At 40.0% G+C, this 14,965-nt stretch overlaps 1 protein-coding gene across 3 annotated transcripts in view; it reads right to left on the bottom strand.

The window, feature by feature from the left end:
- The window catches only part of LOC124160236 (zinc finger protein 628-like), a 170,513-nt gene that overhangs the window by 77,286 nt on the left and 78,262 nt on the right, over nucleotides 1–14,965 (bottom strand). The window lies entirely within an intron of this gene.

Below are 14,965 nucleotides of genomic sequence, written 5' to 3'. Positions count from 1 at the left end.
ACGTTGGACTAGATTCTTAAATTTCAAGTGTACCTCCTTTTATCCCAATCATTGAATGATGGCTAAGGCAGATAAAAATTAAGGAATTCAAAATTAATGATGTAGTAAAAGATAATTACTTCTTTCAATTAAAAAAATATCGCTAGTCATAATTTCAGGGCCACTTTATGACCTTTGGATTTCAAATTATATGTTATCAGCAATTGCGTGGTAAATTCGATAGATTGAAACACTAAGGTTTGCTGCACTAGTTAATGCGCAAAATGGGCTCACCAATGCACTTTGCTTCGCTGCTTTGCAAAAATTTGATGCATTGAATAATTTATAGTTAACTACCTTATTCACGACCAGGACGATATCATCAATAATGCATCCATTCATCTTCTTTGCGATTCTTTGATCGTAAAACCGGTAATTTTGTAGTGATTGGTAACAGTGGTTATAACTCAGGTAATTCAGATCAGTGCATTTCAATGCCATTAGGATGAGAAATCGAGGGAAAACTGAAAAGACGAAAAGAAATATAGAGGACATATTTCAATTCATTAATTACGCGCTCGTATATTACAAAAGAGGATCCTCAAGTCGTCCCGTAGATCAGTTGTCACCCAGCGTGCGTTTATATGGGTTTGAAAGTCACCAATGGCGGTCAATGCAAATTTTAAAGAGGAATAAGCTATAATCTATACTGTTAACCGAAATTTATATTCGGGATGGCGTTATCTACCAAATTTTTCAATGCCATTTTTCGCGATTGAAAATACGGTTTAATAAAACATCGGAAAATTGAATCGCTCTGGACTCCGTGAACATTTTTTTAAAGCGATCATAAAAAGACCGGACTGGCAAGAGCAATCAACCTTCAATGGGACAGAATGGGGTCTTTCCAATGCACTCCCCTCGATCAATCCACTTCAAAAGGACATTAATCGATGAAGATTGTTTAGCGTGGCAAAGATTAAGCAAATAATTATAAAACACTAGTAAAGGAACATGATGTTATTATGTTAATAAGGTGCTACATAACTGGTACTGTTATATCATACTTAACATTTGTCTTTATTGTAAAGGCCTGGTTACACTGTACATTAACACGTACAAGTTAAAGTTTGTGTGAATGATTTTGGTGGACCACGGAATACGTACAAATTAATGAATCAAATTAGAACACGTTCTATTTTCTGGGCATGCATTCGCATAAGTTGGGTGCATTTTGGCGTTCGTTCGCGCGTTCATACATTTAGACATTAAACCGTACGTTTTAGTGTATAGTGTAACCAGGCCTTTAGAAATAATATCAAAATGTTCCCAATCAAGCCTCAATTCAATGAGGAATCGATTTCCTTACGATGGTTTCGACATCCTCTGGCCCTTCTCAATGTTTTCACCATGAAAATGCGTCTGTAATGATTTCAACACAGTGGAGAAAATTATTTTCACGAAATTTGAGCCCTGGAGAGCTGATGCGAGTGGGAACCAAAATTACTAATAATGTTTTGGTTGAAAAAGCACCATTTTGAAACTAGAGTAATTTTGCACCAAGCGCTCTGATTGGCCGCGAGGTTGCCCTGTTACCGGATGCCTTGGATGCATTGCGATATCTGGCAGGCAAACCATTCACGGAAGTCGTTCGTTGTCCAGAGAATCCGACAACAAGGCAAACTTGCGGCCAATCGCAGCGCTTGGATTAAAGTTTTTGCGAATCAAAAATGGTGCGTTTTTGACCCAAAAGTCACTAGTAATTTTAGTTCCCACCGGCATCAGCTATTCGGAGCTGAAAATTTCTGACAATTTTTCTTCACTCCATGTAATTCGGCGCGCCGCAGCGTCGGAAACACATCGTCTACATCAGCGGTTCCAATTTTTTTCCCTCCCGTACCCCTCTATATGTATACAGCTAATATTGTACCCTAAATAGTGTAACGTGCACATTTTATTAGATAATTTCTCTAAGGGTAGGTGACACTTTTAGTGATAAATAATTGTGTAAGTAGAAACTTTGTTTTAAATACCCCAAGTAATGAGTATACATTCTTCCTGGTTAAAACTTACGACGCGCCACTGTTGCCAGGCTACCATTAGGGAGCGTATCGTCTGCCATTACCCATCATTTTCGGCATACCATCACCCCGACTGGTTCGTCGCGTACCCCTCAATGGGTACGCGTATCACCGGTTGGGAACCGCTGATATATATTCTTAGTTCTTGGACGGGAACGGCACAATCAGGAAGACATTGATCCGTTCAAAGTATTTGAAGGTGGGGTTTGGCGTGCACGGAACATGATTCATTTCCTAAGGGGAGAAGTAAAAAAACAAACAAGAGTTTGGGCGCCGAAATGACTGACTGGTTTCCTTGGGACCCGTCTGACCTATATTCGCCCCTGCTGCTGCCAACTCTAGTCTCACTTGCATTTGTTTCATGAAATTTTCAACCAGGTCATCATTATTCGGTTACAAGTCCGACGAGTACCGTTAGCGAAATATTTTTCTCGTCCAGTACAGATTCCATCCATCCCTGCTGATTATATGCCGCGTTGAACATGAACACGGAAGCGGGAAGGGAATTCCAAAGTCACGCTGTTACACGCCAGCTTCTATTCTGAATCCTCAACTTTTTTCCTCAGAAATGTATAAACTTTAAAATCCGTAAATGAAAAGAAAAATAATTTTTACTCCACCAATTTATTTTTAGGTATCCGAAGGTGAGACCGATGTGTCGAAACCTATTGTAGATACTTGAAAATAAATTGGTTGAATATAACCAAGTTTTTCTTTTCCTTTTTCGATAAAATGAAGTTCTACATGGTTGAGACGATAGAGGTAGCGTAAAATCCATATTAATCTGCTGTATGTTGAGAAAATGAATTCATGAAATCGATCGGATCAGTTACCGAATAGGAAGTGATAGAAAATCACTGAAAATATGTGGAAAATGTTTCAAATAAATAATGAACTATAACTATCGAAACCAAGAATGGTCATCCATGAAGATATTGTGCTAATATCGATTATAGAATACTAAATAATAGGGAATAGTTTCTGGCCATCGTTATGAGCGAAGGATAGAAAAATTGTAGGCGGTGTAAAGTTAAAGTCTAATCCATGATGCAGTCATACGTTTCGTTTTGGAATTAAATTTCGTTGAAGGAATCAACGAGGGTGTTAGTATTTCTTCGAAATAGAGTCACTACTAGAAATATTAATTAAAATGTCGTGCTCCCCTGATCTTCGAAGTCTTTAGCAACCAGAAAATCTGAAGTCATAATTTTGTTATGACTATCAATGCAATGCGTCTGGCGGAGAATAAAGTTCTAACTGCGGACAAGGAAAGCAGCGATGAAGCTCACGGCGTGGTGGGCGTGGTCAAAGAAGATAAGAAGAAGAGAGAAAGTACATGGATCTTATGCTGAGACGGCAGAATATAGGTAATGAGGACTGGGATTGAAAAATCAACGATATTCGTCTTTGTCAACCAATAAGGAGGAATGAAAAAGAAGAAGTTATGAGAAGAGTAACAGAGAAGAGAAGTCTCATGAAAACCTTGACAAGAATATTGAACAAGCTTATAGGCCATATCTTGAGACATGATAGCCTGATGAAAACAATCTTCGAGGGATAAGTAGATGGCAAGAACGGAAAAGGAAGACCTTGAATGAAATATTTACTATAGGCAAAGAAGGATGTGAATGAGAAGAAACAAGTGGGCGTGAAAAGATTATCTGATGGAAGAGTTGAGTGGAGAGCTGCGTGAGACCAATCTAATGATTGTTGATGTGATGATAATGAAGGAGGAAAATAGTGCCAATATCTCTCGATTTATCTCATAGTAAGCACAATAACTTCTTCGCTGAAAATCATTTGAGTGATCCAGAGACAAAGAATTCTGTATAAAAATGCCTATATCAAAAGCTTTGTAAATACACGATATGAGCTCAATGATTATTTTACATTCACAGCATTTTATTCTGAATAAAATTTGTCTGTAATGTCTGGACTGTAGGGCGTAAAATTAATACATACAGTTATGCTACACCACCACATATGCTACACGAATAGTTAACAAAATTCAGCTTGTACCTCCAACTATTGATGGAGAAAAGACCCCAACGTTTTTCCAATCACATGCGGAAGTGGATTCTAATCATAAGTATTCCATGTTTTGCTTGCCTTATTGTTCTTGCAATGTGAAAAACATATTCTTCCTGCCTGCCCAGCAACTAATCAGACATTATTCCATCGGAATGTTTAAAAATTCCTTTCGAGGAAATACGGAAATGGAATCCGACGGACTGAGAAGGAGATGGTATATTTGGTTTTCTTACAAAAATGAGCCTGGGAGAAGAAAGATAGAGGGCGTGATGGAGTGACTAAGCTTTCACAACCGCCTTTATGGATAGCTGGTCATTTGTGGTCGCCGCTCCTTCAACCGGTCCCACGCCTTCAACTCTATTCAACTCGATCTTGCAGTAGTACAGAGCTACTCAAAACTTCTGATGCAAACGGTGTTGTTTTATTTTCTGTGTGTTTTAATACATCTCCGCATCACCAATAAGACAAGCAGGTTATGTTGATGAAGACGAAAAGGAATTGAAACTGCTTGACACCCAAATTTTAATGTGAGCATTATGAAATTGAGTTTTTCCCCAAATTTATTCAAAAATGAAATCCAACCTTTCAGATACATATGAATATCATCCTTCTCAATAAATAGTAGTGTTTATTTATTTATTATCCACCGAAGAGAATATTTCCCCTTACTACCACAGTCAGTATTAGGCGCAGTATTACGTATTGTGATCTTAATCGCTTGTATTTTATTTTTTCAATGCATTCCTAATCGATAAAATAAAAGGCTAGTGAAGAGTCTGAGCTGGAGTGAAGCGTTTTCGGTGTAGAAACGGGGACACTCAGGAGGAAGGACGCGAGAAGACAGGAGGCGTTCGAGATGTGGGTGTAGAGAAGGTGATGTCCACGAAGAGGTGCAGGAACGAGGAAGTGCTAGACATGGTGGGTGAGGAGAGGCAGCTTCTTGATGAGATACAGAGGAGACAGAAGGTTTGGATGGAGATAGTTCCAAGCGGGGAGGGGTTGTTGAACACAGTGTTAAGATGTAGAATGTTGGGTATGCATGGGACGGGAAGTAAGAGAATAGGAATGTTGAAAGGACAGAAGTAGGTGGGCATTGAGGATTGAAGAGGGAACTACAAGTTGGAAGGCGAGATGGTCGGTGGTGATCGGTAAAATGGTCCTTCATCATGTTTCTACTTTTTGAAGAGACCGTCTAAGTGGATAAATGCTTTGCCAGGTTGAGGTTCCGCTTGTAGCAATTAACTTCATCAAGCCTCTCTCATCAAGCAACTCTTGATGTAAAAACAGGATTAGTGAATTAATTGAGGCTACATTTTATCGTATTGTAGTTATTACACAAATTGCTTCCCTTCAGGTTGTGACAATGATTAGGGCGTGAAGTTGAAATGAATTACAATGCACACTTCTCACAACGACGTCGACATAAAACAACGAAACTCTAGCTACATCATACTACCAGCTACACGAGTGACAGAGATGAGTTAAACCAAATATGGCGTGGGTCTATACGTCTTCCTCTTGATTGGTGACAAACTTCCTGATGCGAAGTCACGATGCCGTAATTCAATTCTTAAAAATTCTCTATTATCTTTCAGCTTTCTCGTGAGAATAATGCTATGCGTATTCAAGTGTGGTAACTTCTCCAAATACGTCTCGAGGTGGCGATGAGGAGAAAATATGAACGTTGAAGGTCTTTGTCCCTGTTGATGCTACTTTCTTCCATCTTATTTGATGGATCCTTTGGCGACTTTATCTCTTTACCCACAGACATGTCGAAAAAATTACCGAGTCACCACCAATGCAAAAATTCCGCCGATCAATCATGAACAACTCATCAATCATGAAATTTTCCTCGTGAAGCGCCCAAGCCCATCCAAGACTGTCCAACAAATCTCCTCTTTGTCGGCCTTTATTGTGTGTAGACGCCGGCCGAGTAAGTTCACGAATGCGCTCGCATTGAATGTCCTGCACTGAGGGAGGGGCGTTGCGGTGTGATTGGCGGCCCTCGGCTGGGGCTCATGATGGGGGCTCTCCTTGCATGGGGCTCGTATTGGGGCCCTCCTTACTTCCCCGGAAAGTTTTATGAAATCGCATGCCTGGAAATGGATTTTGACGCTATTCTCGCTCGTGAAACAACTAGATAAAAGTTAAATAATTTAATATGGTTCCATGATCTAATTAGTGAATTTGGTCCTTTAAACTGTGCTGAAATCTAAAATAACCTCTAAAAAAACCTTTTCGGATGACCCTTTCAAAAAGCATTAGGTTCTATTTTAACTTTATCGCATTTATTAGTTTATCTAATATTTTTACATAGTGTGCTTTAAAAAAATAACTAATGTAAACGCATAATTTTATAATTACAAAAATTCAAGTAATCTGAGGCCAGACCGCCCCTGCTCCCACTCCAGCATTAACCGCCGTGAATCCATGCGAACTCCATTCTTTTGAAACTCTTATGTCCACATAATACCGGTCAAGATAATCGTAAAATGGGTTCGGTTAAAAGAATATTAGGAAAGTGTGACGACAAAGTGAGAGAAATTAGCTACTTTTCCCTCGTTAGACCACATTTGGAATACGCTGCCAGTGTTTCTGACCCTCATGAAAAAGGCTTAATAACACAGAACGCGTGCAAAGAAGAGCTGCCAGGTATGTGAAAGGTCGATACGATAGTCTTGTTAGTGTAACTGATCTCTGAGATAAACTCGGATGGGAATCTCTGTCGGACCGTAGATTGAAAAATAGACTAAAACTTTTAGATGAATTCAAGAGCAGTGTCTTTTCTAACGAAGATAGCCATATCTTATACTACGGAAGATGAGATCATAAAAATAAAATAACAGAGATAGACTGTAGAACAGACAGATTCAGAATGTATTTTTTCCACAATCAATAAGAGATTATAACGGCAGCGATAAAACTCTAAATACTTGTAGTGTAGACTATGTAAAACTTAATGCATGTTTCTTAATTTTATTATCATTTCTTACTGCGTGTGGTAGCATAATTTGTTAGAATGCGTGATGTTTTTGGACCGCATGGTGTGCATATGGGAGTCCATTGCATGCTGGTGATTGATCACCTCCTGCCAAACACCCTAAAGGTGGCTCGTAGGGCAATTTGTAGATGTAGATACTAGTTTTTTTATCGTCGAAAATTCATTGGTGGCTTGATTTTCTACAAATATATTAATACTTATAGTAACTAAAGCTATGGATTTGACAATGAAAAATAGGTTCGGCATCATGCATGCGTCTATCTTCGTACTACATAGCAAGACACCTCGATAGGCGTGTGGCGGGGGATTTTTGATAATAGTCGTTTACGAATAAAAGGGAAATACTATAACGAAGTTCCGCTGAGCATTCAAATGATGGAGATTTTCATCCATATTGCGCCTTTGAAGCCGAAGAGCCCCATTTTCCATTTGATATTTACCTAGTTTCTTCAGAATGTCCAAAGCTGAGGGATATCATAATTCAAGCTGTTTGTTTTTTTTAAATCCACCGATCGCTCTGCAAAAACGGCGTGCAAGCGACAGACGGGAACGTACTTGATCGCAGAGGGCGACTGCGCCTCCTCCGTACCACATGCCCACTTATTTGCGAGCAGAAGTCGTCTATTTAAGGTTATTAGGAGTCTTATTAACAAGGTCGCCTCAATAGATTCTCCACGCGTGAACTCGACAGCCGCAAAACTCACCGAATGACTCCAGCAATGACATGTCCCGACTTTTATGTCTATGAAAGAGAAAAAATCCGAGGACGAGGATAAATACAGCTGCTCATTTTGAAACAGTATGCCGATAGAGCAGAGCCATTCCAAACAAAATAAGAGACATTCCGGCTGCTGGAAGTGTTCTTATACATGGCAACGCCCGTCCTCTCAGCGCTGGTGCAGCTCAACTGATCCTTGAGCAATTTCAATGGGACAACCACCCGCCGTGGAATTCCAACCTGGCGCCGCGTGACTCCGATATTTATGCTTAAATGAAGATTTGGAAGGGAGAGAATCGTTACTAAACGCAATATGAGCTTAAATGCCTCAATAGCCGAGGCGATTACATCGAAAAGTGACCAAAAGTGCGCTCAACATCAAGCAACAAAACAAATGCTAATCATTCACTTTGTCTTCTATTCATAACCTCTCGGAGGTTGAAAAAAAAACAACCCTCGTATTTATGGGTCCCTATACATTTGCTAAGGAAACAGTGACGAAAGTTTGGTGAGATGTTCCTCCTATGACCACACATAAGCAAGCGTCGTTGCAGTAACACTAAAGGTTATTTGAAATCTAGCTGGTTGCGTGTTGGGTAAAAAATACTCAGCCCCTGGCAAACACCCTCCAGAGGTGGATAGCATGGTATTACACTGATGTAAGTGTTATAATTTCCCAATTTTGCCTGCTACGTTTGACCCTCCCGCGTTCTGACACGTGCCGTACATTTCATTGAGATATTCCGGAGAGTCTGAAAATGAAACTCGGTGGGGTTTATGAGGCGTGGAAGACCAAACGAACCGTTCCTTTGCGTCATCAGACAAGCTTTGTCGAACAAGATACGCCACAATTTAACTGATGAACTAAATGGCGAATACGATATCTTTACGATTAATCTCTTGGAATTTATGGCACATGATTGTGATTAACTGTAGCGATACCTTTTTATTCCAGATAAAATAATTGAATTATTAATTTGTCGGATATAGTTTGATGGCCAAAGTCTTGGAAAGTTTGATGATTGTTAGCTCTAAAGCGGTTCGTCTCCTTATACTGAATTCACTACGATCATGCGAAGAACATTTTTTCCACGGTCTGCACTACATCTACGATGTCTAGCTGTTAATATTGTCTGGTAAAATTATTATATATCATAGGAATTTGGATAGATTTATTCGTCTCATTGGCTTTTCCGTTGAAGCAAGTTGTTTTCTGTTAAAATTTATTTAGTGGAAAAATGTTTTCATTTCCAGAAAGTGACCTTAAAATTGTCGAAAAATATTTTCTGCTCCGTCCCTATCTCGTCCAATGGTTTGTTCATTTAAACGTAAAGAAAAATAGCATAGATTGTCCATTCAGATAAAAAAACTCCGCCATTGGACTTTATCTGTCAATCCCTAATCATTTAGACCTTCAATAATTCACTTCAATCTTTATTTCCCTTCAACGGAGGTTTCTTACTCTATCTATCTTATCTCCGGCTATACTCTCGCGATGATATGCATGTTTTTTACGCCTCTGTCGCGACTAGGCCTGGGCTTATAAATATGCCAAGGTAACTCTTCCATTGTGTTGACCTTTTTTTACCGCCTAGCACCATTTGTCTACTCACATAAAAAACACTTAATGGAAGATGAATGAAACTTTCGATCCTTCAACTTTCATCATTGGAAACTATGTGGTTTAACCCATATACCATGGCTTTTTTCTGAGTGACATTCAAGGAAGACTTTTGCCTTAGCATGAATGTGCACGACTATTTTGTTATTGTGAGTAATATTTCATGACCGTGTGGTATGGATGTACCGATCATCTGGCATGCTGCGTGTTTGTGATTGATCACCCCCTGCCAAACACCCTAGAGGCGGCTCACAGGGTATTATGTAGTTGTACGGTGCCGAGAGTTTCGTATTCGCAGCGCGTCGAGAAGGAAGGCAGGTCATGAGGGAGTGATTCTTCCTCTTTAAGTTTTTTTTGTCCCTCGAAAACAATTTTTAACTTAACCGGTTAAGGGATCGGAGTGCCATAATAACTTGTCGCATAAATAACAGTTGCGTGTGGTGACCCTTTAGACGTGCATTCACGCAGGGTCACGAGCAGTGCATTGTCGACCCATTGACCCAGTGGCCGTGGCTTCTAAAAACGTTTCACTTCCTCGTTGCACCCGCGACGAAATTGCATTGTCGGAGGACTTGCATTCTGGACAGGCAGACAGGCAAGGGTGGCTGCTTGCGTAACATCTCTCTCGCCTCCATCCCCGCTACTACCACGCTGAGAGGTGAGTAATCGCGTTTTCGAGCCTTCCTTCCAACAGCCACTCTCGCCTTCGTTTTTTCATGACTCACGTTTGAATCTCTTTCTTATTTTCCACCACGTTAACTTGCGAGCGTTTTCGACGCGGTGTGCCTTAATAGCGTGGTGTACCCGTCGCAGTAAACTGCTTCAGCAGTAGCTACAAAAAGCGATGTCTAGACACTACTATCAACACAAAAGTATTCTAAATAGTATAATGCCTCGTTCACATTACGATTGTCCGAGCTATCGTCCTAACGATAGTTGCCCGAACTAGCCGTGTGAATGCATGACATCCTGACAATAGTTCACGTAGTTCCGAACGTTGCCACTTTACGATGGTTAGGCGCTGGGAGACCGGAAAAGGAAGCGACAAGAGAAAGACGAAAAGTTCGTTAAGCTCCCTCCGCTCTACTTTTTTTCATAGATTTGTCCAAGCAAGGAAGAATATGGGCGGAAGAAAAATTGTTCGTTAAGTACACGTTGACCACAGTAATATCATGGCCCTGCATACCTCAACAGCCTTGCTAACCGTCAATGTTGTCTTGGAGTCTTCCGTGGCGTACAGAATTAGTGGATTTCTCCATTTTCGGGTTATCGCCGCGTTTCGTGGTCAGAGGTGACGACAGTTTCGCCAGGATTCCACCAGGCGTCTTCAGGTCGAGGTGGCCAGCAGTTCACTTCGACCTGAAGACGCCTGTTGGAATCCTGGCGAAACTGTCGTCACCTCTGACCACGAAACGCGGCGATAACCCGAAAATGGAGAAATCCACTAATTGCTAACCGTCAATTTCCCGTTCACTTTAGGTGTCAGCCCTAGAGGGCAGCACATGTTTTAAGCATCGTTGTGTGAATGCACGATAGTTCCAACGAATGCTGGAACAATCGTAATCTGAACGAGGCATTAGACTTGCTGCTTTCCTGGCGCACGTTGTGGATGATTGCTTAATGCGATTTCCACCAAGTGAGCTGTTCTCTCAGAGTCGTCTTGTCAATGGCTAACTCTGCCATCGTCCTTAGGGCTGTGAGTGCTGGGTAAAGATTAGTCCGAATTTATTTGTCCGTTGTCGGACTTGTCTTTTGGGATTTTGAGTAATGCTGTGTCTGGAGCCGAGGTTTTCGGAGTGCGCGTATGACGCAGTTTTAGGGTGCGGTCCGTTGAACGCTACATCTACATCTACACAATACCCTGCGAGCCACCTCTAGGGTGTTTGGCAGGGGGTGATCAATCACCAGCATGCAATGGACTCCCACATGCACACCGTACGGTCCAAAACGTCTCGCATACTAACAAATTATACTACCATATGCTGTTAGAAATAATAATAAAATTAAGCAACATGCATTAAGTTTTACATAGGTTAGTAGGCTACACTACATGTCATGCAATCTATTTATGAGTTCTATTGCTGCCGTTATAATCTCTTATTGATCGAGGAAAAAAGACATTCTGAATCTGTCTGTTCTACAGTATCTCTCTCTTATTTTATTTATATGATCTGATCTTCCGTAGTATGTTGGCGTCCGTAAGATATGGTTAACTTCGTCAGAGAAGACACTGCTTTTGAATTTATCTAAAAGGTTTTGTCTATTTTTCAATCTACGGTCCGACAGAGATTCCCATCCGAGTTTATCTAAGAGGTCAGTTACACCAACAGACTATCATATCGACCTTTCACATACCTGGCAGCTTTTCTTTGCCTTTTTCCTGAGGGTCTCAAACTCTGGCAGCGTATTCTAAATGTGGTCTAACGAGGGAAAAGTAACTAATTTCTCTCACTTTGTCGTCGCACTTTCCTAATATTCTTTTAACAAAACCCATTTTACGATTAGCTTGACCGGTTATTTCTCGAATATGTTTATTCCACGAATTCGAATATGTTTACCAATGCCTCGGAGCGCCACCGACGAGCTCCCAAGCGGTTCGCTTCGGAGCGCTACAGTTTAAGATGTGACGTCACGGCAAACTTCATACACCCGTTTTCCGCCTCGCTTCAGACGCTCCTGTGAAAACTAGGGTCAGCGGAGGAGCGAGTCATTTTTTGGTGGAAATTCGAAGCGAATGCACTGAGGCAATGGAGAGTTTACTCACGTTGCAGTTGTTGGACGCTGAATCTGGACGCCTTTTTTCTATAAAGGTGACTACGAGGTAACGGAGTAGGCGCACATAGTAAATAGATGTAAATTTAATTGTGATTTAAATAAATATATAGCAAGCACTATCTCTCCGTAGACATTCTCGTATCTCCCCCAAAATGAACTGAAATGTCTCTGGAAGCAACCTTTACATTCAAAAGGCAACAAAAAAATATTAAAAGGAGCATGTAGTGTAAGGAAGGTTTGTAAGAACATATATCGACACATCAACTTTGCCATAAATTAAAATCTGAAGAAAAATATGATATACATGGAATGGATTAATGATTTATAATAGTCGTTAGCCATAATAAGTTAATATATTTCAAGTGAGAAAACGGTAGAGTGCCAACGTTTTCCTTTACTAGGGTAATGAGTTTCAATCAGAAGGGGTAGGCAAGGGTAGGTGTGAGAAATACGGTCCAAAGTTTCTTGCTTTACTTAGTGGAACCTCGATATTGGAAAATAAAATTCATTTTATTTATTTATTTATTTATTTATTTTACATACCACCGAAAACAGCACTGTTCGGCCTTTACATCGGGGTTGATAATAGTTAACAATCACAAACATCCATGCCCTGGATAAGGGTAACTTACCCAGGCGGGACTCGAACCCGCGACCTTCGGGTTGGCAGGCGAGGACTTTAACCCGCCTTTTAATGAAATTCGAACATACTTATCAATATCAATGACCATAATCGCCTCAATTCGCAATTAAAACCATCTCTTTGATTTCATAATCCCAGTTTGCACACCCTCGTTCATTTCCGCCATTTTGACTTCGCTCCTGACCGGTCCGAAAAGAAATTCTCGTAGCGAACGTAGACCGGTGCTCCGGAGCACTTCCGTCTGTAGCGTTTGGTAGCGAAAGTAGCATTCATTGGACCGTACCCTTAATCGGAGCTACCGATTACTCACGATTGACGCGGGCTTTTTGAAGCGTCTTTTTTTTATATTTCACTTTGTTCGCTTTCTTGTTTTTCTTTTGTGTTTGCCCTTGCCGGCAAAATATTGCTTCTCAAATTTCAACCACTTCCTGATTAGCTAGAGCGCTGGAATTTTCCGGATAGCACAGAACTGGATAACAATGCAATGTTCTATTACTACAATCGGAACCGTTTCTCGAGTAATATTCAGAAATAAAATTGAATTATGGCGATGAAAAAATGCCCACCAAAATTAAATGGAGGCGCTGCCATCACTACAGGTGGAATGAAGTATCCTCAGAGCTCTAACATACGAACGTCCGCTGCAACCCAGATGATAGAGTGAAATAAAATTTATACTTGCTGGTCAATAGATATCATCCTTATCTCTTAGAGGTAACGAATATAATCTTGCATCCGCACCGCGTTTTTAGTTTATGAAATGTTCTTCTTAATCTTATTGTAACTTTGTCATCAAGCATATTTGAAATTCTCAATAATTTAAGGGGGCGGACTGTAATTTTATTCTTTTTCTACAAAACATAACATTTTTTGGAATTCCAATATTCTAAACTTGCTTTATTTTGGTCGTCTTGTCCGGCTCAAATCTTACAGCACAATTTTAACCCGTTTTCCGATTAGCTATCAAGCTGAAATTTTCTCAGAATAACTCAGAAACAGATGCCAATGTAATGTCCTAAAACTTTTACTATGATTTTAACTTTTCTCGATTGTCATTCAGAATTTAAAATTAAATATATAGATCAGTTCAAAAAATGACCACCACAATTTGATGGCAGCGCTGAGATCTTCAAAAGGAATGAGTTCGTTTGCCACATTGAAATTTGTACTGCAATATGAAATGACTTCATATTATTTCATTGTACATTGTGGTTCTCTCTATAAGAAATTGATCAATTAAAAGATTTTACCTAAATATAAGTAGGAAATAAATAAAAAATGTTTATAAAAACACCGTTTTTCTCGCGAACTAAAAAAAAATGAAATAACTTTTCATCAAGCCTGATCACCACTGCTTATTTACCTAACATTATTTTTCCCGTGTATCTGGTTTTCCCTTCATCGATTCATTCCTTGGTTATCAGAGTCAAATTTTTCGGCTTGGAAAGTTGCAGTAGAAAGGAAATAAGTTTGAGAGCTATAGCACTTATAACTCTAAGATACTAATTTTCTATTCCTTGCTAATGCTGTATCGTCTTGGTGAAGGAGAGCATGGCGTCATTATAAAATTACTGCAGGAATTGCATTGATAGTAAGTTATGGACGTTGTAATCAAGTTAGAAGCTAACAACTTGTGCAGCTTCATTATATGCAGTGAGGTAATGGAAAATTAATCACTACCAAGAGAAGGGATCCATACCCTCAGCTACCAAGTCTTCGACCGGGATCCGTCAATCAAAGAAATGCACCTCCGCTGCAACGATGACTATAACAAATCAGCCGTCATGCTTTGCCAATTGGTTGATGCGTCAGGGAAAAAATGTCCTTGATTCGAACCTATGTTTACAGATTTCCAGACACCAATACTACGAACAGCCTAATTCATTTTCCATGATATTGTTTGTTGCTCACTCCGAAGATGTGACTCTATTTGCATGGGATAGTAAAATAGGTAAGAGGAAAGGAGATATTAAACGCCATATTTCGTTTAGAATTATTTATTAAAGTTTTATACCCATTAAAGTAGGTTTGCATGGAGTATTTACGAAGCAAACTAATGTACCTACTCCCTTTATGGACTTCTCTTCAATTCACAATAAGGCCTACTCCATTTTAG

This window comes from Ischnura elegans, chromosome 6 (assembly GCF_921293095.1).
Source record: "Ischnura elegans chromosome 6, ioIscEleg1.1, whole genome shotgun sequence".
In the NCBI taxonomy this organism is placed as follows: Eukaryota; Metazoa; Arthropoda; class Insecta; order Odonata; family Coenagrionidae; genus Ischnura; species Ischnura elegans.
Note: the sequence above shows the minus strand (reverse complement) of the source record. Positions and strands in the feature narration are given on the sequence as shown.